This window comes from Vipera berus (genome assembly GCF_964194415.1).
Source record: "Vipera berus genome assembly, chromosome: 1".
In the NCBI taxonomy this organism is placed as follows: domain Eukaryota; kingdom Metazoa; phylum Chordata; class Lepidosauria; order Squamata; family Viperidae; genus Vipera; species Vipera berus.
In genome coordinates this window covers 144665343-144691014 of record NC_138202.1, presented here as the reverse complement: position 1 = coordinate 144691014, position 25672 = coordinate 144665343, and the positions used below count along the sequence as shown (strand labels likewise).

The following is a 25672-nucleotide window of genomic DNA, read 5'->3' as shown; positions in this document are numbered from 1 at the left end:
TGTTACACGGCACTCGGGATTCGACCCGCCAAACTGCTGACCTTCTAATCGACATTAAAAGACTTAAGCTTCTATGGGTTATAGCTCCTTCATCAGAAGCATGGAGAGGTGTCACTAAACCAATGTAAGATTGAAATAGGGATTGGGGACAAGATAATGTAGTTAGTTGTAGATACAGATTACATGTGAGACGGATTACAAGCATCTTATTTATGAACAATCATAATGCATTAAATTCCCTTTGTTTTTGTTAAAGCCTTCTGAGATAGCCTGATCCCTTTAAGTATATGTATTAAACTCTGCTGATGAAGGTTTTTTTGCTCCACAACAGCCCTTTTGCTCTCTGTAATGAAATGTCCTGGGAGGTTAAAATAACTCGGTATTACTTCATCCTTCTTTTAAGTCTTGATGTCAGACTTATGTCCATTAATTCTTTTGCACAACATCTGTCTTATATAGAGTATAGAGAGATGTTACTGACAGACGATCATATGCATCATAGTAAAGGGAGAACATATGAAGGTACTTCTAAACTGGTGTGTGAAGATGTTGGGCTTGTTGAAGATGGTTTGTAAGAGGAGGACACTGATTCCTCCAGATGCTCCCAAATATATTTTTAAAAGGTCAGTACCTTAAGTGGTCTATAGACTTGGTCCATCATGTATGATATGGGATTAAGATAAAAAACTTAATGGAGAAGAAACAGGCATGGACTGGAGATGCCCAAGTTATAGTTTTCTACTTTCCTGTGGTGGAATCTGGTGCTGAGTTACAGGAGGGAGAAGTAAAAAGAAACATCAGCCTGGAGTCCTTTGTATACAAGAAGCAGCACAGAAGGGAATCCTCCTTAATTTCTTCTTGGCATTCATCACATAGGTATTCAGAGTCTGCTTTAGTTTGGCAAGATTCTGTCTATGAGCAAACAAAAATAAAGAAATTACTTTGAGCTTTTACACCTGTTATTCTTGAGTTTCCACACCTGAAATTTCTGATGGATTCTAATTCAGACAGAAAAAGGGTGGGTCATTTTTCCCCCATGAAACACTGGAGATACAGTAGCTAAATAAACATCTCCTAATTTTTTGTCCATGCCAAAGAGAGAACATCTATTTTCTCTTATTTCTCTTGCACCCACAACAGATAACACAAATCTGCTCTAGAGAGAGCCCCCTGGACCCCATTAAGAATGGGACTTTAAAGGAAAAAGGAAGATCATTCTAGCAGTAATGTCAATTCTACTAGCACTCAGTACAGGCCAATGTTGTTAGGGCTATGACCAGGGAAATCTAGGTTCAAGTGCCCACTGAAGCTGCTGTACATCAGAAGTACACCACTCACCCTTGAAGGCCTTGGGTGAGGTCTCCAGAGATCTCCAGAAATTGTTACCAATCTGTCGTTTCTAATGAGGCAGAAGCTGAAAACTAGTAAACACATGCCTTTCCAATATTGCAATAATAGCAATTATATTGTCAATTAGCACATTAATTATATTTATTTTAATTAACATATTAACTATACAATCAATTATAGGTTGTCACTCCTGTTTTAATTCAGGCGCTACTATGTAGAGTGCAAGCACCAGGAAATCCTTAATTCTAGGATTAGGGTTGGAACCCATCTGTTAGCCAATCCATCTTGTAAATTAGCTACGAGAATAGGAAGTTTGGGAACCATCCAGAGCATGCCAGAGAAAAGGTAAAGTTTGGCTTTCTGAGAGGAAAAAAATACCAGAAGGTAGGTTTTCTGCTTTCTTATTAAATGGGAAATTATTACAATTTTAATCAACCAAGGAAATAACTTCATTTTTCTTCCAAATGTAATTTAATGTACAGTGCAATTTAGCTCAGTCATGAAAATATGATTTTCCATGAAGAAGTCCTCTCTCTTTGTAAAACAATGTGTGTGAACATACTGTACATGTCTCCAAATATTAATAAAATAGTAGGGTTTATCATTTTCTTCTTGTCGGAAAAGAAATTGGGGATTTACTTTTTTTTTGTACAAGAATTGGAAAAAAAGGGACTAATTTTGCTTGTAATTCTAAGCTACTATGTTAAGTAACCCACAGAATTCCTTAGTAACCCTGAACAAACTTACAAATAATAAAAAAAAACGTTCATTTAAAACAAACCATAGTGGAAATGATGGAGATGATTATTTGGAAATGAGATTGAAGATAATCTTTTTTGTTTTCCTTTGGTATAATTAATACCCATATACTTTTTTTAAAAAAAATCTTTTTTTTTAAAAAAAAGAATGTTTAAAGGAAAATCATTAGGCAATGAAAATTTTACAATAGATTTCATATGTTGGAAGAAAAAAAAATAAACTAGCCCATGCTAAGTTCAAGGCAATCTGCAAAACATTGGATAATATACTAGCAAGGTATTCTTTTTTGATGTGGTCCGTGAGTAAGAACAGATAAGGGTAAACAATACAGAGAAAGGGGTTTCTTTTCTTTTTTCATGCTCTGGTATTGTAATCAATTAAATTCTGGGCTCAGGAATGCAACTAGCTTTATAAATACAGATTGACCCACCTGTATATTTTTCAGTAAGAAGCAATGTCTACTATTTCTGGATGGGGAGTCAAGTCTGCAGTCTTAAGCTATATACAAATGATAAAAGCACAGACATCAAAGTGTGCAGCCTTTCAACTCATGCTCAATTAGAATAAAAGTTTTGGTGGATGTTTTAAACATTTAGAGCTAACTAACTGTGACAGCATCTCAGTTCTGCAAATGGGATGATTTGGGATTGACTTTTGATCTGACTGACAGTTTCTTATACACTTCAGTGTCAGTTTATAACACACACGTTCACATCTGAATGCATCTGGCTCTAATTAGAAACTGTTTATGGACTAGCCACATACATTTAGCGCACAAGAGTAAAGGCACTTTAGGAAAAAAGAAATAAATCAGATGTATGGTTTAATAGAAGGGAAATAATTAAAAAGAGTGCTTGACCTATACATTCCTTTTACAGCATAAGCATACAGCATACAGCATTTTTACCATATGGAAGGACACTGGCTTGCAAAATTAGATAGATAGATAGATAGATAGATAGATAGATAGATAGATAGATAGATAGATAGATAGATAGATAGATAATAACTTCAAGGAATAGTTTAGTACTAGGACCTAATCTAGTTCAGATACAATTCTTAATGCAACAGATAATTTGTCTGTGATGGGACCACAACAGGCAGGCAGGGAACTGGGAAGATCCCAATTGTCCTCACAAACATTTTTTTTCTACTTTTGTGTCAAGTGCAAGCAACCAGATTCAAATGTGAAAGGTCCAAGTTGGCTACTTTATTATACAAAAATCTTTCTAGACTGCTTGCCTTTTCTTGGGAACAATAACCAATGAGGTCCCATAGAACTTAATGGTGGTAAATAAAGATGGTCTCTTGCAGCTGTTCAATGACTCTAGACTAATTCCCTGCTTGATCCCTCCTCCTTTCCTGGTTGGCAGTTTCCCATGGCCTCCTAATGATTAGAACAGGCATGTCAAACTGCCGGCCCGCGAGCTGGACATGACGTTGCGAGTTTGACATGCCTGGCTTAGAATAAGGATGGATCACAGCCGGATTATAGCTCATCTGTTTCATCAGCAATTATATTTTAGACCTCATTCACTTTCCTTCAGCTGCCTCCACATGTATGGCCCAAAGCTTATTCTCAGATGAGCAGGTACTCATGGTTTAATATTTTATTTTATATGATGTATTTAATCAAAGGATAATAATAGGCACATTACATATTTCAACTGTAATATAAAACAAAGGTAGACAACAAAGGCTGGGTAAAAATAAATAAATAAGCAAACAACCAATGGATTGCCCAGTATCTCCCCCCCCCATAATACCTTGTCTATGGTCACAGTGAAGGCATTTAGCACAATCTTTTGCTATTCCTGTTAAGTTCTGGATAGATGTAATGGATTTATTTTACTAAATAAATAATATTTTACAGACACACAGAAACAGAATAACTGAAAAGGGAATATGTGAAAATTCTGCTTCATTTCCTCTAGAAAAGTAGCTTCATCACTGCTGATCTTCACGTAAGTCTTTGTAGGTAGAAAAATAGAGTGATGGTTATATTTTTTTAAAGTCTGATCTCTGTTTGCAAAAAAGATTGACTACCCCTGATATAAAGAGAAGAAGAGGAAAAAAAACAAAAGAAGGAATATATAGTAATGTTTTGGAGACTGATTTACCGGTATGAGTGACATTGAATATAGCAAATTGAAAGTCATAACACGAAATATAGGTTCAGAAAGATCTACATCTGTTGTGATTCAGGGTCAGCCTGTGGGTTCAGCAGTTGGGTCGGACGATTCAGAGGAGGAGGAGGGGGGTGTTGAAGAGCTTGCTGATGATGGCCTTGAGGCTCCGCAGAGCCCTCAGCCAGGCCCCTCCCACCTGGTCACGACGGAGACCCAGCTGTGTGAGCCTGACAGCGTGGATGAAGATGACCCACAGCTGGCCCTGTTCAAGGACGCCCGACGCAGGAGGCAGTCAATCAGGAGTAAACAGAGGAAGGCAATGGGGCACCTCGGAAGGAGGCAGAGAGAAGCCACGCCCTGAACTGTATAAAAGGGGAATGTGTGGGAGGGCTGGTTTGCTGAAGGCAACCGCTTGAATAGTTCCTGTTTCATAGCTCCTGTTTCATGGTTGATGTCTGTTTTATGTTAATAAATTTGGCAGGCTTTATTCCAGCCTCTTGCCGTTTGTAAAGGGGTTGTCCCTGCTTTTTCTGCAGGGCCGGTAGCAGGCTGGTACAGAACAACATCACTAAAGTGGTTGAATAAGTATTATCCATGAATTATAACTATGCTTTGGTGAAATGAAATGAAAACAATTGATTACGAACCCGAAATGTTGCATACATGTATTAGAAAGTTGCTGTTGGCTAGAAGTTGGACTTAAAGATACATTGATGTAAATGCTGATATTAGTACTTATTAATAAAGATTTCTAACACCAAACTTCCTTGTTGGCATCATAATGAGAAAGTGACCATAGCAAGCACAGAATATGGTTTCTCATAGCCATTTGTTATTTCTTCCCAGCCATCTGATGAGACAGATACAGTATAAGCTGACAGGAAGGAAAAAGGTAAGAACCTACAATTTATATAAATGGACGGTCAGCAGTGGTGGGATTCAGCCAGTTCATACCACTTTGGCAGAACCGGTAGCTAATTTTTTGTTGCTCAGGCCCAGAATGGACTTCTGGAAGCAGCATCCACAAAGAGAACCAGTTGTTCACAAATTTGAATCCCACCACTGGCTGTCAGCCATAGGTTGTCCATTCATGCTTAAAAACAGTGGTGCAAAATGGGTCCCCCAAAACTGTATGAAAGTTAACCACATTGTGTTGGGGGGAGGTCAGAGCATCTCAACTGAAGGAAGTCCAAATCTGAGGAATCTGGGGGTAGGGGGAGACATTAGCAAACAAAATGGATGTCTTAAAACACATTGAGGGAATATTCCACTTTTTCTTTTCTCAGATTTCTGAAACTTCTCCCAAAATGTACCCTGACCCAACCACTTTTGGAATACCATCTTTGGACAATTGGTACATATGCATGGTTTTAAAGAGATTCCCATTAAGTGAATCTCACTATTTTTGTCTCACTTGGCATTTAAGAGTTTTAACCCCACCCCCACCCCCCAAGTCTTCATTATACTGGGAAGCAGCCAGGTCTCTTTCTCTACAACATGAGAACAATGTATGTGAGAAGGAATAATTCCTGCTAATTTGGAGCTCCATGGATTTGTTTATGCTACTTCCTGAATATGTAATATAACCAGCTTTTATCCTGTCCATCATTGCCTACCAAATATATGGCAATTACTTTCCAATACATTTGGTTGCTCCGTGAAATATCTTACTGTCAGATACAGGGTGGGGAAAGCCTGGCTCATGATGGTTTCTGGAGAGCATTAGGCTGGGCCTTAAAAAGGAGTGAGGGGAAAGGTAATTTGCACAGCCAATTTGTATGCAAATTTTTTGATAAAAAAATAACACCGATTTAGCATTAAGAGCACCTAAATTAAAGGAAAGCCTACCTGAAGCTAAGGATTTTCTTTCCAGGTTTCATCTGGAAAGGATAAAAAAAAAAGAGAGAGAGAGAGATGAAACTCAAGGTCATGCTTTTATTCAGATCATTTAATCTATTTCTCTCAAAGGGGATTTTGACAACTCAGGTGACATTACAGTGTTTCTCCCACCGAATGCACAGGCAGAGTTGGAGACGTCGCCTGAAGTGGGAAGCACCCAAATGAATAAGAATAACATTTTCTTGATGAAATAATGCTTCCATGTCAGAAGAAAACGAAACTGCCAGCGTCCCTTTGTAGGTCTCTCTCAAGATTAAGAAAAGGTCCTTGACAGTTCTCACACTGCCTTGAAACATCTTATTGAAATGTAGATTAAGCCTGTACATCTTATAATAGTTGGAAGCCTTTTCATTTTAAAGTCATGTATAAAACTAAGAATTAAGTCAGTATTAACTTTAGCAGTTGTATTTCGGATTTTTTTTTTCCACCCCTGCAGTTTGATCCCTCTTAGACTTAATATTTGGATTTATTTAAAGATACAGTAGACTACCTGCCAGTACAGTAAGACAGTATTATTGCAATGCTAGCAATGGCTGGAAAATAGGATGGATTGCCTTCATAAAGTTGGTATCTCTCACTTTTTCTATATAGTCACACTGAAGCCCTACCTTCACTCACATACTTATTAGACTACTAGACAAGCTGTGCCCTGTTTGATCATCATTTCAGATGTATTCCCATAGCTAAACAAAGAAACAGAATGACCACTAATGCGCAAAAAACACAATGGGAGTAGAAAAACTTTCAATTTCCTGCTGGCTTCCCCATTGAGTTTTCCTGTGGGAAACTGTCAGAGAGCATCAGAAATCCATCCTTCCTTCCTTCCTTCCTTCCTTCCTTCCTTCCTTCCTTCCTTCCTTCCTCCTTTCCTTTCCTTTCCTTTCCTTTCCTTTCCTTTCCTTTCCTTTCCTTTCCTTTCCTTTCCTTTCCTTTCCTTTCCTTTCCTTTCCTTTCCTTTCCTTTCCTTCCCTTCCCTTCCCTTCCCTTCCCTTCCCTACTCCCTTGAATATTTTATTTCTAGTAATAAATCTCCTTTGATCTGCTAATTGTTGTTCACTGATATTTGAGTCTGGATAATTTCCCAATATTGCAATATTCACTTTAAGTAGCCCCCTTTGATGCTTCTGATTGTAAGGACAGGCCATAATGGTGTAATTTTCAAACATAGTATACTTTTATTTTGCCTGTAGTTGTTGTTCTTCCAGTAATTCTGGACCTTAGTTGTTTAACCTTAGTTCCATTGTCCACTTATCGATAAGATGATCAGAAACTCGTAACATTTGATGCAGTCCTTGCTGATCTGGGCAACAACCAATCCAGTATAGATTTCCCCCCCCCCCCCTGTTCTCTTACCATATTAAATGATCTGGTAGCTATACTTAGTCTGCTTCTTCTGCTAGCATCTGCTTGGCATGGGTGATCCTTCTGATGGAATATACCACTGGTAACATAGCTCACAGTCAGATAAATTAGAACATAGGACTGCAGTCTTAACATTACAATATTAAAAAATTTGGTTACCAAGTAGTGTTTCTATTAATCTGATTTTTGTTTTTAATGCTTAGGACAATTTAATTATATCTATATCAAAAAATATCATACATTAATTACCAAGGCATGTTATAGCATAAATGAAACTACCAAGAAAGGAATCCAAATGATGGCCGTATCGATTACAATTGGCAGTTTCTGAACCCTAAGTCTACTGTAAGAAATGAGATAGAGGAAGTTTGCTGGAATAGCAGAACAGAATAACAGAGTTGCAAGGGATCTTGGAGGTCTTCCGGTCCAGCCCCCTGCTCAAACAGGAGGATGACTTGACTGGGTGGGGCCCTGACTCATGTAGACTTGAAGGGTAATCATGGCTGATTTTTTTTTAATGCTACATTTGCAGTTGGCAGCCAGGGCAGTTCTACTTCTGAAAAAAGAGAAGGAAACAAAAGTGTTGCTTCTCTCTGCCTCTTGATTGAGAAAAAGAGGTGGTGAGTGACCAGCAAGTGTCCCAGCAGAACTGCTCCTGCCGTGGGGATCGGGTGGATTAAGGTTGCCGTAGCCACTCTTTGCTTGAGAGGGATTTATTAAAGAAAGAAACAGAGCACCGAAAGACGATTTCGAGAAGCGAAGCCTATAAAATTTCCTGGAGCCAACGTTGTTGGCGTTAATAATTAATCAATGAACTGTTTAATTGTAGAGAGTTTAGATTTCTTACTGTGAACAATTATTGAAGTGGCAGCAACTTTTGATTTTCAAGCACTGTTTCAGGCTCTGTTATTTACGATAAGAACTTTCAAAGGTATGATGACTGATTTAATAAGCCATTCACAGTTTCATGGTGCTAGAGGAGCAAAATAATTAAATAAATTTAGCATGGCGCATTTGCATAAACAATGTCTTCTGCACGTGTATCCGTCATATGTTTAAGGGCACATTTCAATCAAATATTTAATTAATTAACTTTTTATCTTGCTTTTTATTAAATTGATAAAAAATGTATCTTTTCAATTAACTTAAAAATAAATAAAAAAAATAGTCTGAAAAATGGATTGGCAGAAAAATGTAGATCCGTGGAAGGCAAAATAGCAAGCCCTGCAGTTCACAGAGAAGAGATATTACATGAGTGGGAGAAAGCAAGCCCATCCTTGCCCACCGCACCACATTCCAAGAGCAGCTGAAGCTTCAGAGTGGTCTTCAAAGGCAACCCAAAGTGAAACATATTGCAATAGATGGTCTCACGTGAGAAGAGTAGGAATGAATGCCGAGCACTTAATGCCAACAAGTAACATTCAACCTAGAAGGGATGGTTTTGCAACACATTAAATTCTTTGTGAGAATCCCAGGGATGGGCCCAATGGCCTTTTCGCTAATCCAGCAACATTCTTCTTGTTTGTAAAATCTAATAGATCAAAATGTGCATATAGGCCACGTTGCCACGATAAGCAAAGAATGAAGAATGCTCTCCTCAAAGGTATAGGAGAAGGCAGTGTCAGACAAACCTTAGGATCATTGGCATGCATGCTGATATATGAATGCAGATAAATAAACATTTTTCCCAGCTTGTATGAAATAATAGATGAGGGCCTTCAGAAGGAATGATTTATGAATGGTTGAAGATAGAATAGGACTTGTCCAGAATATGAAATTCAAAACACTTTTATGTTGAAATATTCCATGTAAAATTACCTAACTCGTCTGGTAGATGTTAACTGCAATACCATGAACATTTTGGCATTAGTTGTAATCAAGTTATGAGCATACCTTGAATTTTTGGAATGGATTTTATGAACATTGTTTCATTAATCCAGGAAATTGTTTTCCTCTTTTTCTTTAAGTATTTGAATCTTAGACATATCCTTGGTTATGCATATTTAGCCTTTGATTGGCAGGGCCAATGGAGCAGCATGGCCAATGCTATTTTGCAGCCATGAAAGACAGCCAAGTTAATAATGTGTAGAAGATGGGGGGAAAAATGGAAGAAATCTACTAGTTTTGTTTGCTGCATAGTTGGGGGGAAAAGTATCAACTGGCAGACTAAGAAATAATAATCAAGTGATGGGGTAAAAGACAGAAAATAAGTTGAATGAATATAGAAGATAGAACAGAGTTGGGAGGGATCTTGGAGGTCATCTAGTCCAGCCCCCTGCTTGAGCAGGAGACCTTATACAATTTCAGACAAATGACTGTCCATTCTGTTCATAAAAGTCTCCAGCGATGGTGCACCTACAACTTCTGAAGTAAAGCCATTTCATGGATTAATACTTCTAACTTTTAGGAAATTTCTCCTTAGTTTTCAGTTGGATCTATCCTTGATTAGTTTCCAACCATTGTTTCTTGTCTTGCCTTCTGGTGCTTTGGAAAATAGGTTGACCCACTTCTTCTCAGCTAAGCTCTTCAATTTTTGTATGGATGTGTCTCCTTCCATCATTTTTTACTTGCCCTTTTCCTCCCCTTTTTATTGCCTAATCTTTGGGTCCTTCTCGTTCTGCTTCATTGCATTTTCAGGCAAGTATAACATTTGCTTGCAGGCTAGAGATGCAAGAGTGCAACATTACTTCCTAAAAGTAACAGAGCAGACTTGCAACTAACAGATATGTGGTATGCTTTCCTGAACTGGAATATAATAATTTACGATCAGTACAAATTATCTCGATAGGGTGGGCGGAATGCAGTATATTGATATTCCTAACTTGTTTGTTAATGTTTCATCAGGAAGAGCTGTCATGTTTCTTCTTCAGCTCTCTGTGTGAGTGAATGTGAGTGCAGCAAAATAAGAGAAAAATCTTTCAGGTGGTGTGCTTGAATGGATATGTGCAACATCAGCCAGGGTAGATTCTGTAGGGCAGGGGTCTTTAAACTTGGCCCTTTTATGACTTGTGGGCTTCAACTCCCAGTGCCTGGCTGAGAAATTCTGGGAATTGAAGCCCACAAGTCATAAAAGGGCCAAGTTTGAAGACCCCTGCTGTAGGGTTTGCCTGGAATAAAGCTTGCAGAGGTTAAATTAGGCGAGGCTTCTTTCCTACTTTTGATTTTAGCTTTTTTTTTGGTCAATAAATCAATCTGATATGTGAAAGTTAAGAGATGTGAAATAAAGTATTAGAGGTTCCTGTATACTCTAAACAATATGGGAGAGTGTCATAACTTCTATATGAAGAGTATCAAATTATGACTTATGCAACCAAAAATAATATTTAACATTTATTGGACTCCAGTACACACCTATATATACAAAAGATTATCTAGGACATCATTTTGTTGGAGATGTAAGAAGGACAATGCTTCCTTAAATATTTATTTTTACAATGCCTTAAGTTTTGGGAGAAAGTGGTGGGTTATATGAATGTGAATGTGTGAGAAGACCTAGAACTTTCAGAGGATACTGCTCTCTTAAATTACATACGTAGTACATGAAATTTAACAACCATTGTAAGTGGATTCTTCTGCATCTTTACTATGGTCAAAAGACTGATACTGCAAAATTGGAAAAGTAAATGAATGGCCTAATTTATTCAATGGATTGAAGACTTGATTTCACCCATGGCTTATGAGTGGATTGCATATAGACCTGGGATGGTCAATTAATTTTCTCAAGGAGCTACATGAGAAACTGGGACTGTTGTGGAAGCTGCCACTACTCACACAGACAGACAGACAGACAGACAGACAGACAGACAGACAGACAGACAGACAGACAGACAGACAGAAAGACACTCACACACACACACACACACACACACACACTGCCACCCTCCTGCTGCTGCCGCCGGGGACCAGAGAGGGGCAGGCAAATGTGACTCGTACATTATAAAATACCCAGATCTGCTATAGATGTCGATTTTCTACGGACAAATATTATAAAATATGGGACTTATTTAAATACAGTAGATTAAAAGAATTTTATATATATATATATATATATATATATATATATATATATATATATATATATATATATATATATATATATATATATATATATATATATATATATATATATATTTCTCAGTGTTTCTTTAAATAGAAATTTTGTTTTATCCTGCCTTTATTATTTTTATAAATAACTCAAGGCAGGTAACATATCTAATGCTCCTTTTTTGTCTTATTTTTTCCCCACAACAAACCTGTGAGGGTTGAGTTGGGCTGAAAGGAAGTGAGTGGGCCAAAATTACCCAGCCATTTTTACTGTACATGCTTAAGGTGAGATTAGAAATTACCATCTTCTGGTTTAAACTGGTTACTGTAATGACTTTATAATTTGGTCTCTTTTTTGTTGCATTTTTTCACTTAACTTTTTAAGCTCTTATGTGTTTTTTTTAAATTATGCATGTATTTTGTGTAGACTACTTTTCTTTTTTCTTTTTCTGTTATTTTAAAAGCAATAAATATTTATTAAAATGTAGGCTTTTCCTTAATTAGAACCACAAATACAAAAGAACCAAACCCCCAAATAAAAGCATCTATTTTAATTCAAAAAACAAAGTGAGTCCAATGGTTCTATTTCCATAGAAAAAATATGCAATTTTTGCTTACAAACTTTGTTGTCAGTCATCCCAATTGTTCTTTTGGTTCTTTAAGGAAACGTGGTTGCTCTTTGGCAGAAAATTTTACCTTTACACAACAGGATAAAAATAGCAATTACCAATATGTAAATTGTAGCTTGGGGGATATTGCCCAACAAGATCTACATAGATATTACAAATACCAAAAAAACACAAATACAGAGTTTGATTCTTTATCTCCTTACTTCTATGTGTACATCTATTAATTCATGCTAGAGAACATTAATAATTAATGATCTTTTTTTTTAAGCTCCAGCCATTAGTTTTGCCCAGCAGAAAACGTGCTTGTAGAGGCCAGCCATTAAATATTGGCTTTACTGAGTTAAACTGTGCTTTTAGTGGTATGTATTATAGCTAACTGTACTTAATGTTGAAAGTATCTATTGCTGCAACAATAACATTCTTAGCGAGAAATAAACTGAGATAAAATAGGCCAATTGTTAAACAACTATTTGAATGCTCATAGTCACAAAGGAGAAGGAAAAAAAAGAGGAGTAAGAGAAATGAAACATTATATCCTTCAAAAGATTAATATTTATTCTAAGAAAATCTTTATTTTCCTCCCTTCTACAGCAACCCCTTTAATGCTAACCCCTAACCACATGAAAGCTATCTGATGTGTTCAACTCCTGCTGATCATTAAATGACCCAGCCTTTTTGTCAAGGTAGAAAAACATGGAACTGTTACCGGATTCCGTGGAAGTTAAATCATGGTGTCATTTTCTTGGAGACACTAGGAGAATGCTCACCTTCTCGTGACTGAAATATTCTGCTAACTGTAGGGAGCATTTGAGGGGGAAAAAAATACAGCAGCTATAGCAACCATTCCATATGTACCAAGAGACAGGGCTCTGTGCTTTGGAAAGGATACAAACAAGGTGCTTCAAAGAGTACATAGTTGCAAATAAAGAACTTTTCTGTAACTTTTTAAAGTAGCCATGTCTTTTCTTGGGAACACATGGCAGTTGCAATTGCAGAGGCAGAGGCATTTGATGGAGACAGATGTTACATTCACATTAAGAGTAACTTATAAAGCATCTTTCTGGAACTCCAAAATACTTCATAACATTATGTAAGTGTAGAAAGCACACTAAAGCATTAAAGATAGGGAAAGTTTTTCTTTAAGTTGCTCCAGATAAACATTTGAAATACATTATATATCTATAGATGGCAAAGTAAATTTCTCCTCCTCATCCAGGTTTAAATAACATGAGGAACTCATTGAGGGACCTAGTAAGAAAGGCAAATTCCTACTCTTGTAGGGAAACCAATTCTTGTCACTTTAATTAAAAGAAATGTATCTAGCTTTTGTAAACCATGGGGCTGCCCTTGAAGACCACTCGGAGGCTCCAACTGGTACAGAATGCAGCCGCGAGAGTTGTGTTGGGAGTTTCCCGATACTCCCATGTTACACCTCTGCTCCGCGAGCTGCATTGGCTTCCAGTTGTCTTCCGGGTGAGGTTCAAGGTGCTGGTATTGACCTACAAAGCCCTACATGGCATGGGTCCGGAATACCTTGGGGAGCACCTGCGGCCGGCATCAACTTCCCTCCACCCAGTACGCTCCCACAGAGAGGGCCTCCTCAGGGTGCCACCGGTCAAAGAATGCCGACTGGTGGCCCCCAGGGAGAGGGCGTTCTCTGTGGGTGCGCCGGATTTATGGAACCATCTTCCGGTTGAGCTCCGGATGGCGCCCGACCTGCGCTCCTTCCGGCGCGATCTAAAGACATATCTCTTGGAACAAGCTGGCCTGGCCTGATGGGATGTGTTGGGGTTTTTTATTACTTTTAATGTGTTTTAAACTATTGTAAGAGCTGTGGGCATTTGTTTAATCTCTTTTAATTTTTGTATTTTTGTCTTTTAACATGTATTGCCCTGTTCACCGCCCTGAGTCCTTCGGGAGAATGGCGGTATATAAATAAAATTAATAAATAAATAAATAATAAATAAATAAGTAGTGCTTATTAATGGACAGCATGACCTGTTTAGTAGCCAAATCCTTGGCTTTGAAAAAAGCCTCATCTGCCTAGGTCATTCTGGAATAGTTACACAGTCAAGATCAGTTTTGCAGTCTCATAATCACAGATGCAGGGCCATTATATCATGATCCCAGGCTTTAACAAAAGCCCTAGTACTGGTCTTTAAGCTGGGATCTTCTTCACGGAATCTAGAACTGGGTACTGTAGAAATTGGCCACCCTTGGGGTATCTCTGCTGTTGTTATTAAGGAGTTCCTAGCAGCTTGTATATGTATGCTTTTTTATGTTATCCTTTTTAAATCTGTTTGCTTGAGTTAACATCTCTTTATTCACTGGTGTTTTTTATTGTCTCTGCATCCAAAGTGAACAATTGCCTGGGCACCAGATCGTTGCCCTAACACTTGACAAAACACTGTCTTCTTGTTATCTAGCATGAGAAGTAGTAGATTATTGACTGATTAGTCTTGCGACCTTATCAATAATAAAATAAATAAAATAAAATAACAAAATAAAATAATAAAATAAAATAAAATAACAAAATAAAATAAATAATAAAATAAAATAAATAAATAAAATAAAATAAAATAAAATAATAAAATAAAATAATAAAATAAAATAAAATAATAAAATAAAATAAAATAAAATAAAATAATAATAAAATAAAATAAAATAAAATAATAAAATAAAATAAAATAAAATAAAATAAAAACAAAAACTTCTGGAATAAAATAAATATAGCTATAAAATACATATATGGTAATACAAGGAATCAGTAATCAGAATTTTGTTTACAGAGTGCCCCAGTTTGTTCAATGTATCAAGCCCATAGGTCCACCACTTTATTTATAAACTTAGCAGTTCTGCATACAATATGTACAATATGTACAATATGTACTACTGCAATGCTCTCTACATGGGGCTGCCCTTGAGGACCACTCGGAGGCTTCAACTGGTGCAGAATGCGGCCGCGTGAGTTGTGATGGGGGTTTTCCGATACTCCCATGTAACACCTTCTACTCCGCGAGCTGCATTGGCTTCTGGTTGCCCTCCGGGTGAGATTCAAGGTGCTGGTGATGACCTATAAAGCCCTGAATGGCTTGGGTCCGGGATATTTGAGGGAACACCTGCTGCCAGCATCAAGTTCCCTTCGTCCAGTGCACTCACACAGGGAGGGTCTTCTCAGGGTGCCGCCGGTAAAAGATTGCCGGCGGATAACACCCAGGGGGAGGGCCTTCTCTGTGGGTGCGCCTGCCCTCTGGAACCAGCTGCCCGTGGAGCTCAGGACTGCCCCTGACCTGCGTTCATTCTGCCGGGACCTGAAGACCTGGCTCTTTGAGCTCTCCGGCCCAGGCTGAGAATTTTTAACTGGGGTTTTTATTTTCAGGGATAATTTAATCTTTTTAATTGTCTTTTAACTTTTGTATTTTGTATTGGTGTGATTTTAAAATGCCCTGTAAACCGCCCTGAGTCCTTCGGGAAAGGGCGGTATATAAATCTAATAAAATTAAATTAAATTAAATTTGAGCCCAGGTAGATCTAGGTAAAAATATGACAATCTATGGTTTGGATCCCAACTGGCTTTTCTTTCCAATAGAGAAGATAAGTATTTAAGCCTAATGAGGGTGTATATTTGACAAATATGAGAAATATTTTCAATGGCTGATGTGCCACATATGCAGGTTCTCTCATAATATGGTAAGAAATAGCATGAGGGGAAAAAAATAAGTTCAGGTAGTCCTCAACTTACAGCCACAATTAAGCCCAAACTTTCTGTGGCTAAACAAGACAGTTGTTAAGTGACCCATTTTATAACATTACTCACCACAGTAATGTGGCGTTACTTGTCACTACGGTTGTCAAGTTAATTGCAAGGTTGTTAAGTGAAACTGGCATCCCGCTTCCCTTTGCTTGTCACAAGGTTACAAAAAGTGATCACATGACCCTGGGATGTGACAACCATCATAAATATGAACCAGTTCCCAAGCCTCTGGATTTTGATCATGTGACCATGGGGATTTTGCAATAGTCGTACATGTGAAAAACAGTAACAAGTCACTTTTTTCAATGCTGTTGTAACTTAGAGAAGACACTAAATGAATGGATGTAGATCAGACGTGTCAAACTCACGACGTCGGGTGATGTTGCACAATGTATCGGGATGGTTTTGCCATTGCTGGCAATGGGGTGGGTGCAGCTTCCGGATGACGCATGTGGCCTGCAGGCTGGATGTTTGACACCCCTGATGTAGATCAATGACTATCTGTAGTGCTTATAATTTTTTATGGTTTAGCATATAGGGCAAAATGTCCAAGACAGTTAAATAGGTATGAAGGGATGATATGTGTCAAATATTGTTGAAAGTCATGTAGGAGCTGGTGAGTTATACTTCTTTAAACAAGGTTTCTTAAAAGTATCCATCACATGTTTCATTTTCAGAAGCCTGGAAAGTGGCAGATAGACTATAGTGAACAAAATGAATGCTTTTAAACAAAACAAAACAGTAGAATATAATACACTGTGAATAGAAGAGAAAGGATGAGAAAGAATGGGAAATTGGATAAACAAATTCATTGGAGATTTTTTTTTAAAAAAATTAACCTACTCCCAAGAAGAATAGCACTATGCACACAGAACCTCTAAAAAGAAAGTTTGGATGACAAGGAGCAATGCTGCAATAAAGATAAATATGAACTTAGCATTCCATCCCACATTATTTCTCCAACATGTCATAAGAATCATCTTGATTTGAGGATTTGAGGGATTGGCAGAGTTCTTTCTCTCACTCTGTTGGTTCTGCTGCTGCAATGTGTGAGTAATCAGATGAGCAACCTTTCCAATTTTGGACTCTCACAACAGCATGATTTTTTTTCTTGCTGATCACAATATTACAATCCAGCAGCAGAGTAAAAGCATGGCCGTGTGATTTTTAATTTACAGATTTTTTAAACTGGGTGCTCAAAAATAGATAAGAATGGAAGGACTTTGATAGCTGGAGGGAATCGCCTTTGGGGGAAAATAAATGTGTCCTTTAGGTAATACAGTATGCGTATTTCAAAAAGCCAGATCTTAACCGTGAAAAAGCCTTCTAGAAGACAAACCTGCTGTTCACGTTTTTGCACCCAGTTTTGATCCTGATCTGAATCAGAGTCAGATTCTTCTCCAAGCTCTAATTTCACTCATGCGCTCGTAACCTCCCAGTTAGACTACTGCAACACTCTCTACATGGGGCTGCCCTTGAGGACCACTCGGAGGCTTCAGCTGGTGCAGAATGCAGCCGCGCGAGTAGTAATGGGAGTTTCCTGATACTCCCATGTAACACCTCTTCTCCGCAAGCTGCATTGGCTTCCAGTTGCCCTCCGGGTTAGATTCAAGGTGCTGGTGATGACCTATAAAGCCCTAAATGGCATGGGTCCGGATTACCTTAGGGAGCACCTGCTGCCAGCATCAGCTTCCCATCATCCTGTGCGCTCCCACAGGCAGGGCCTCCTTAGGGTTCCACTGGTTAGGGATTGCCAGCGGGTGATTCCCAGGGGGAGGGCGTTCTCTGTGGATGCGCCCGCCCTTTGGAACAAACTGCCAATGGAACTTTGGACTGCTCCCGACCTTCGCTCGTTTCGCCGGGACCTAAAAACCTGGTTGTTTGAACCGTCTGGCCTGGACTGAGGGGTTTTAAATTAAATTAATTTTAAATTTAAATTTTAACTTTGTCTTAATCCTGTGGGCTAGTATTAATTGAATTCTATTTTATCTTTCCTTTTTGTATTGTTTTAACTTGCCCTGTGAACCGCCCTGAGTCCTTCGGGAATAGGGCGGTATATAAAATCAATTAATAAATAAATAATAAATAAATAAATAATTTAGCTTTACTGGAGTTATAGAGGTTGTTCTATTTTTACATTTGCAAAACAAAGTCAGGGCTTCTTCACTCAATAACAGTTCATTTCAGACAGATTGGTGCATCCCTGTTGTCCTCATTTGTCAGGGCTACTGCTAAAGACGTTTTTTACAGTCTTGTCCAGTTCACTATCACTGTATGAGACTAATGTTCATCTCTAGACTGATTTACTATTTATCGGGCTTGGCCCCAAGCCTAGGTCTAATCAGGTAACCCATAGCAATTTATTCTTCAGATATTTGGTTGGTTCTTTTTGGAAAATTTCTGTTCCAACAGTATTTCAGAATTTACTTCTGTAGTGCTGAGTTGAGTAAGGGAAAATAAAAGATTTCTAACTTTTAGGTGCTAGCAACCTACCAGACATTTGTAGCAGGGCTTGATGAGATAGTCCAGACAGGAATCATGATCAGATGGACTAATTGTATTTTACTGTATGGTTATATTAACAAAAACCTGCAACTCTGAAAGTACATATCTTTCCCGTTGCCTTCACAGCTCAAGAAACTTTACATCTTGCACTGCAAAAGTTGAATTGATGTTCATGGAAATAGAATATCATGGCTGAGATTTCCACCATTCCTCTGCTCTGCATCACCACAGTGATACTTCAAAAAGCTCTCAACCCTTTTCTAATGTAAATGATGACATCAGCAGAGATCTCAATAGGGGTATGATAACAATAAATCAGAAATCCTTCCACAGTGCTATGCAACAGAAAGAATAATGTGAATACAAAGCATGCATTAGAATATTTTCTTGTCTTCATTCTGTCATTTGTGCACTCACAAGCACACTGGATGGACAAACATACAGTATATAAAACCTAAACCACTTTATATATTTCATAAACTCTTTCTCATGACCAACTATTAATTACCTCATATTGTGGGATGCCCAGTCAGAATGGGAATTGGGCAGTGTATTAATTATTAACTTGAATTAATTTAATAATAATAATAATAATAATAATAATAATAATAATAATAATAATAATAATAATAATAATAATAATAATAATAATCTGTAATACCATCAAACATCCACATCTGCCTATCCCAGGTCCTTGGTAAGGACTCGATAGGTAGACAAAAACGCCAAATCCAATCTGAACATCTGGCTGATTGTATGATGATGATGATGATGTTGGAAGAGAACTTGGAGCTCATCTAGTCCATCCCCCTGCTTAGGCAGGAAACCCTATACCATTTCAGACAAATGGCTGTCCAGTCTCTTCTTTTTTTTTTTATTGAAAAGTTTTATCATACATTTTATCTTTAACAACCCCCCCTACCCCTCCCCTATCCCTCCCTCCTTACCCCTCCCCCCCTCCCCCCCCGACTTCCCAGAGCTAAGTACAAGGTATAAAAAACAAAAAAAAAAGAATCATAAACAACCATATGCTAACAACCGTAAACTCTAAAATCTATCACTCTCTAGCTCATATAGCATAACTACAAACACTATTAATATAAAATATATAAAAAAGAGAAAAAAAAAGAGAAAAGAAGGGAAGACTTATTCAAATGCTACATGAAACTTTTTAGTCCCATATTTGTTCTGGATATACTCAATCCATTTTCTCCACTCCATAATATAGCGTTCTTGCGAATGATCTTTCAAATAGGCCGATATCTTTGCCATCTCTGCCAGGTCAGAAACCTTTAAAGTCCATTCTCCTATAGTCGGCAGTTCCTCCTTCTTCCAATACTGACCTATTAAAAGTCTTGCTGCCGTAATTAAATTCAACATCAACTTAGTGTCCACAACTGTAGCATCTGTAATTATTCCCAACAAAAAAAGTTGCGGACAAAACTTTATCCTCTGTTTAAAAATCTTCTGCATGTTCCACCAGACTTTTATCCAAAAAACCTTAACCTTTTTACAAGTCCACCATATGTGAAAATATGTTGCGTCTTCGTCACCGCACCTCCAACATTTAGGCTGATAATTCGGATACATACTTGCAAGCTTTTTAGGATCTAAATGCCATCTATAAAACATTTTGTAAAAATTCTCTCTTAGATTTTGAGCTTGTGTAAATTTTACGTTCCTCACCCAAATCCTTTCCCACGTATCCATTGTAACAACTTCTTGAATATTTTGGGCCCATTTAATCATACAATCTTTAACAAGCTCTGTTTCTGAGTCAATTTCTATCAATGCAAGATATATCCATTTGATATGTGCGGGGCCCTGATTTCTAATTTGTTTTATCAAATTTTCATCAGTCATTGTAAAACCAATTTTCTGGTCTTCTTTCCACCTGGCCCGTAGCTGAGTATATTGAAACCGATTTTGAACAACCTTCTCTTCTCGCAAGAGGCTATATGATTTCAAACTCCAGACATTTCTTTCCAAGCTCAGAATCTCCTTGTACGTAGTCACATCATGTTTGAAACCAGCATGTATATTTTCTATTGCGTGTTTTGGAATTGCCCACAGTGGTATTTTACAATCTAGCTTATGTCTATACTTCTTCCAAACTCTCAACAATGCCTGTCTTAGAATATGCACTCTAAACACATTGTCTACCTTCTTGTCATACAACAAATATGCATGCCAGCCAAACAACAAATCGTGGCCCTCAAGATTTAATAATCTCTCTTGTATCAAATTAATCCAATCACTTATTCCTACTAATGCAGCAGCTTCATAATATAGTTTAAGATTGGGCATTTTAAGACCACCTCTCTCACGAGTATCCTGCATAATCTTAAGTTTAACTCGTGGCCTTTTCCCTGCCCAAACAAATTTATTGATACCTCGCTGCCATTCCTCCAAATTAGAATCTTTCTTAAGAATCGGTATCATTTGAAATAAAAATAGAAATTTAGGCAGGACGTTCATTTTCACTGCTGCGATCCGTCCCAACAAGGACAATTGCAATTTTTCCCAACTCTCCAATTCTTTTTGAATTTTCCCCCATAGTTTTTCATAATTATTTTTATATAACTTTGTATTAGAGGGTGACAAAAGCACCCCCAAATATTTTACCCTTTTAACAATCTCAAATCCAGTTAATCCTTCTAAGAGAGCCTTTTGCGAAACTGTCATATTTTTGGCCAGAATTTTGGTTTTCTGTATATTAACTTTAAATCCAGAAACCTTCCCGTATTGTGTTATTATCTCCATCAGGTCCACAACAGAGTTCTCTGGCTGGGTCACTGTAACAACCAGATCATCTGCGAATGCTCTCAATCTATAATCCTGATCTCTAATTTGTATACCCTTAATTTTTTCCGAATTCCGTATTTTAACCAATAATATCTCTAATGTTAATACAAATAACAAGGGCGATAACGGACACCCTTGCCTTGTGCCCTTCTCAATATTACATGCTTCTGTCAGACTATTATTAACTATAATTCGGGCAGCTTGTTTTTGATATAATGCCCTAATCGGTTGTAAAATATTTTCCCCAAAATCCATTTTGTCTAAAACTTTCATCAAAAATTGCCAATTCAATTGATCAAAAGCTTTTTCAGCATCTAGAAAGATTAACGCCGCAGGGATCTGGTTGTTCCTTTCCAAAAACTCTAACACATCAACTATATGCCTCACATTATTTTTCATTTGCCTACCACTAATAAACCCCGTTTGGTCCCCATGAATCACCTGTTGCAGAACCCTCATCAGTCTATTAGCCAACACCTTAGCAAATATCTTGTAATCTGTATTTAAAAGCGATATCGGTCTATAATTTTTAACTTGAGTAGCATCTTGGTCTTCCTTCGGAATCAAGGAAATAAAAGCTGTTCTCCAAGACGGTGGCACCTTTCCCCCCCTCTGGATTGTCTGGAACAGTTCCTTTAACGGTTTCATCATCTCTAATTGTAAATTTTTATAATAAGCCGCAGACAAACCATCCGTACCTGGTGCTTTATCCATCTTCAATTCCTTAATTGCTGTAAAAATTTCTTCTTCTGTAATTAATTGATTAATCCCCTCTTTTTGTACTTGCGTAAGAACCGGGATGCTAGCATTCTCCAAATATATATCAATGTCTTTTTCATTAATCTTCTCCTTAGCATATAATTTAGAATAAAAATCCACAAAAGCATCCTTAATAAGGTCCTGTTGAAACACAACCCTTCCTTTATGCTCAATTTTGTCTATATTAGAAGCCCTTTGCTTTTTCCTCAATCTATAAGCTAACCATCTACCTGGTTTGTTGGCGTTGCAAAAGGTATTATGCCTGGCAAACCGCAAATTGGTTGCCACTTGGTCAGCCATTAATTTATCAAATTGTCCTCTTAACAGTTTAATAGCCTCCTTAATCTTCACATCCTCTGAATTCAAAATCAAAGCCTTTTCTTTTTCCTTTATTTCATTCTCCAGTTCTTTCCTTCTAGTTTCCACTGCACGTCTATGTCTATTATTCATATATATCAACACCCCTCTCATATAGGCCTTACTAGCATCCCAAACCATGTCCATAGAGGTGCCCTTATTCATATTAATTTCAAAAAAATCCTTCATCCGCTGTTTGCATTCTTCCACATTTCTCTGATTTCTAAACAAATTCTCATTTACGCGCCACGAGCGCCTATCTCTATTCTCCTTATCAATCTCTAGCCAAACTGGGCTGTGATCAGAAATAGTTCTTGCACAAATCTTCACCTTCTTAGTCCTTAAAAAAAATCATTAGTCAACAAAATAAAATCAATCCTAGAAAAAGATTGATGTCTGTCAGAAAAAAAAGTATAATCCTTTTCCTGCAAATGTCTCTTGCGCCAAATATCTCGCAGTTCCAAGTCATCCTTCATTTCAAAAAAGGATTTAGGCAGTCTAGCATGACTTGGGACGCGCTTAAAAGCTCCAGCCTTGTCCATCTGTACATCCAAAACACCATTCCAATCCCCCATAAAAATAAAAGATTTATAATCCAACTGGGTAAGCTTTGTATGAAGTAAACTAAAAAAGTCAGCTTGTTGTTGATTAGGAGCATATAATCCAACTAAAAGCGTCTTTTTACCTTCTAGCAGCAGCTCTATCATAACGTATCTTCCATGCTTATCTGCTTCAATTAAGTCTGCTGTTAAAGCACTTTTAACATAAACAACCACTCCATTTTTCTTATTCATTGCAGAAGCAACAAATTGCATACCCAGCCTTGAGTACGATAAATACTTTTGATCCACAACCCTAATATGCGTTTCTTGCAAACATATAACATCTATCTTGAATTGTTTTAAATATTGAAAAACTTTCTTCCTCTTCTGTGGTGAATTTAGTCCATTAACGTTCCAAGTTAAAAATTTAGTTGCCATGCATATCATCCCAAAGCTCTTGGAGCACTGCTTTGATAGGACTATCTTTTTTAGGCCGTGCTCCTCCCACTGCTTGGCTGTAAGTACGTTGTGGAAGTTCCATAGACTTCTGCTGATCTTGTTCTTTTGTTTTTTTTGATCGTTTTAAAGCAGCACGCGTCACCCTCTGCTCTCTAGGATCATCCAGAGAAGTTGTAGCTTGATCTCCTCCAGCACCGTTCTCCTCTGTCTGTCCATCTTCAGCCTCTTGATGTTCTCCTTCTCCAGATCCCTTTGCAGCTTCCAGAAGTGATAATGGGGTTGCTTTTAAAACGTTATTGTAAAAATCACGCGCCTGCATCACAGTAGCCAGACGGTACCTTTTACCTTCATGCATCACCATCAACCCAACTGGAATCTCCCATCTGAACCTTATATCTCGTTGCTTGAGCTCTTGCACAAGAAATGTAAAATCCTTCCTCCTCCTTAAAATCTTTGGAGGGATTTCTTTTAGAACCAAAACTTCTTGATCAGCAATCACAACTTTAGAATCATAGGCAGCTTGTATAACTTCATCTCTAATTTCCCTCTTTGCAAAATAAACCACCACATCTCTAGGCAGCTTTCTCTGTCTAGCAATCCATGAATTCACACGAAACACTTTATCCATGCCTCCCTTTATTTCAGATGCTGGCTGATTCAATACCACTTCCAGAGCCTCAGAAATCAGCTGCTTTAAATCTTCCTTAATATTCTCTTTTAAGCCTCTGATTCTAACAGCAAACTGCATCTGGTAATATTGAGCAAGACTCAATTCTCTGTCCATTTTGTCTCTTAAATCTTCATTCTCCAATACTTTTGCTTCTAATATGGCATTCTTTTGAGTCAAATCTTCCACTTTTTCATCCAGATCTTCCACACATTCAGCCACTTTATGCACTGAAGACAAAATGTCTACCTTCATCACACTGAACTTCTGTTCCATCCTCTCTTCCATTCTCTCCTCCAATTTCTCCAATTTCTCCTCCATCTGTGCAAATTTATCACCCATTGATTCCAAAATTACCTGGGCATGTTTTTCAAGAGCATCTTGTAAATCCTTCGGTGTCAATACATCAGGAGGATGCAACGCCTGCAATGATGATTGTTGCACCAGAGAAGATCCAGCACTCCGAAGAGTTTTTGGGGGAGGTTTAGCCGCCATCTTTTACTTTCACTTGTGACGCACTTTCACTTTAAGTTTAAAAAGTCCATCAAGCTCGAGAGTAAAATATAATAATCCTCTTCACCTTTTCCTCTTGTACCGCTCTGCCTGCTCCTTTTATTCCATAGTCCTTCCTTCAGGCAGGGGTGGTCGCAAACGCCTGGCTCTGCTCCAAGAAATCCGGAGCAGAGACGCTGACCAGCTGGGAGCGACCCAGGCTACGGGGGAGTTCGATCCTTCAGCCGCCCAAGCTACAAGCTCAGGCGGCCCCGGAGAACTCGACCCCTACCTGGGGCCTCACCCCCTCCTCTTCTCCCGAGGAGGGGGCTTCAAATTCACCCGAACAGCTGATCGGCGCTGTTTCGGGTGAAAATTACTCAGCTGAGCCGCGGGCAGCCCGGGAAGGCTGTCTCCGGCGCCGCGCAGCCACCGGAAGTCTCTGTCCAGTCTCTTCTTAAAAACTTCCAGTGATGGAGTGTTCACAATTTCTGGAGGCAGGTTGTTCCACTGATTAATTGTTCTAACTGTCAGGAAATTTCTCCTTAGTTCTGTTAGGTAGAGTAAGACAAATGTAGAGCTGGGGCCAGCAGTATAAGTCCCTAAAACATTTCTTATGAGCTTCTGATTCATTATCCCTAAAAGAACAGAGAGAGATTTTTTTCATATAACACATTCTTCTCCTTTACATAAATCTTCTACCTAGGCCAGTGATGGTGAACTTTTGGGACACTGGAGTGTGAAAAATTCAGAAAAATGCCTAACTTTACTCTGTTGGTGTGTCACATAGACACACATAGAAGCACACACATTCATATACATACCAACATAGACAAAATAGAAACAACTCATAGCAAAGAGTAATAAATTAAATTAAGTGAATTATTTAATAAATAAATATTTACCTAACTGTAAATATTTTTCAAAATGCATATCCAAGACAGCTGCAGATCACACAAGATCTGAAAACTTTGGAGAATGTTCTGGTGTGGCCTCGCAGCGTCCAAGGAGAGAAGGAAAGCACAGCCCATTCTCATACATTTTAAGAGGTTTCAGAGCAGAAACCTCTTCTGCAACTTCCAGAAGGTCCAGAGGCCTGGGATATCACCTATGACATACCTCTCATAGGTTCACCTTCACCGAGCCAGACATATAATAGA

The 25672-nt window shown here is 38.1% G+C and overlaps 1 long non-coding RNA gene across 1 annotated transcript in view; it reads right to left on the bottom strand.

The window, feature by feature from the left end:
- LOC308659158 overlaps positions 1-24791 on the bottom strand; it is a 795581-nt gene extending 770790 nt beyond the window's left edge. The window contains exon 1 of the long non-coding RNA XR_014024461.1: positions 24729-24791. This is a non-coding gene — a long non-coding RNA (uncharacterized lncRNA). The remainder of the gene's footprint in view (positions 1-24728) is intronic.
- Positions 24792-25672: the final 881 nt, after the last annotated feature.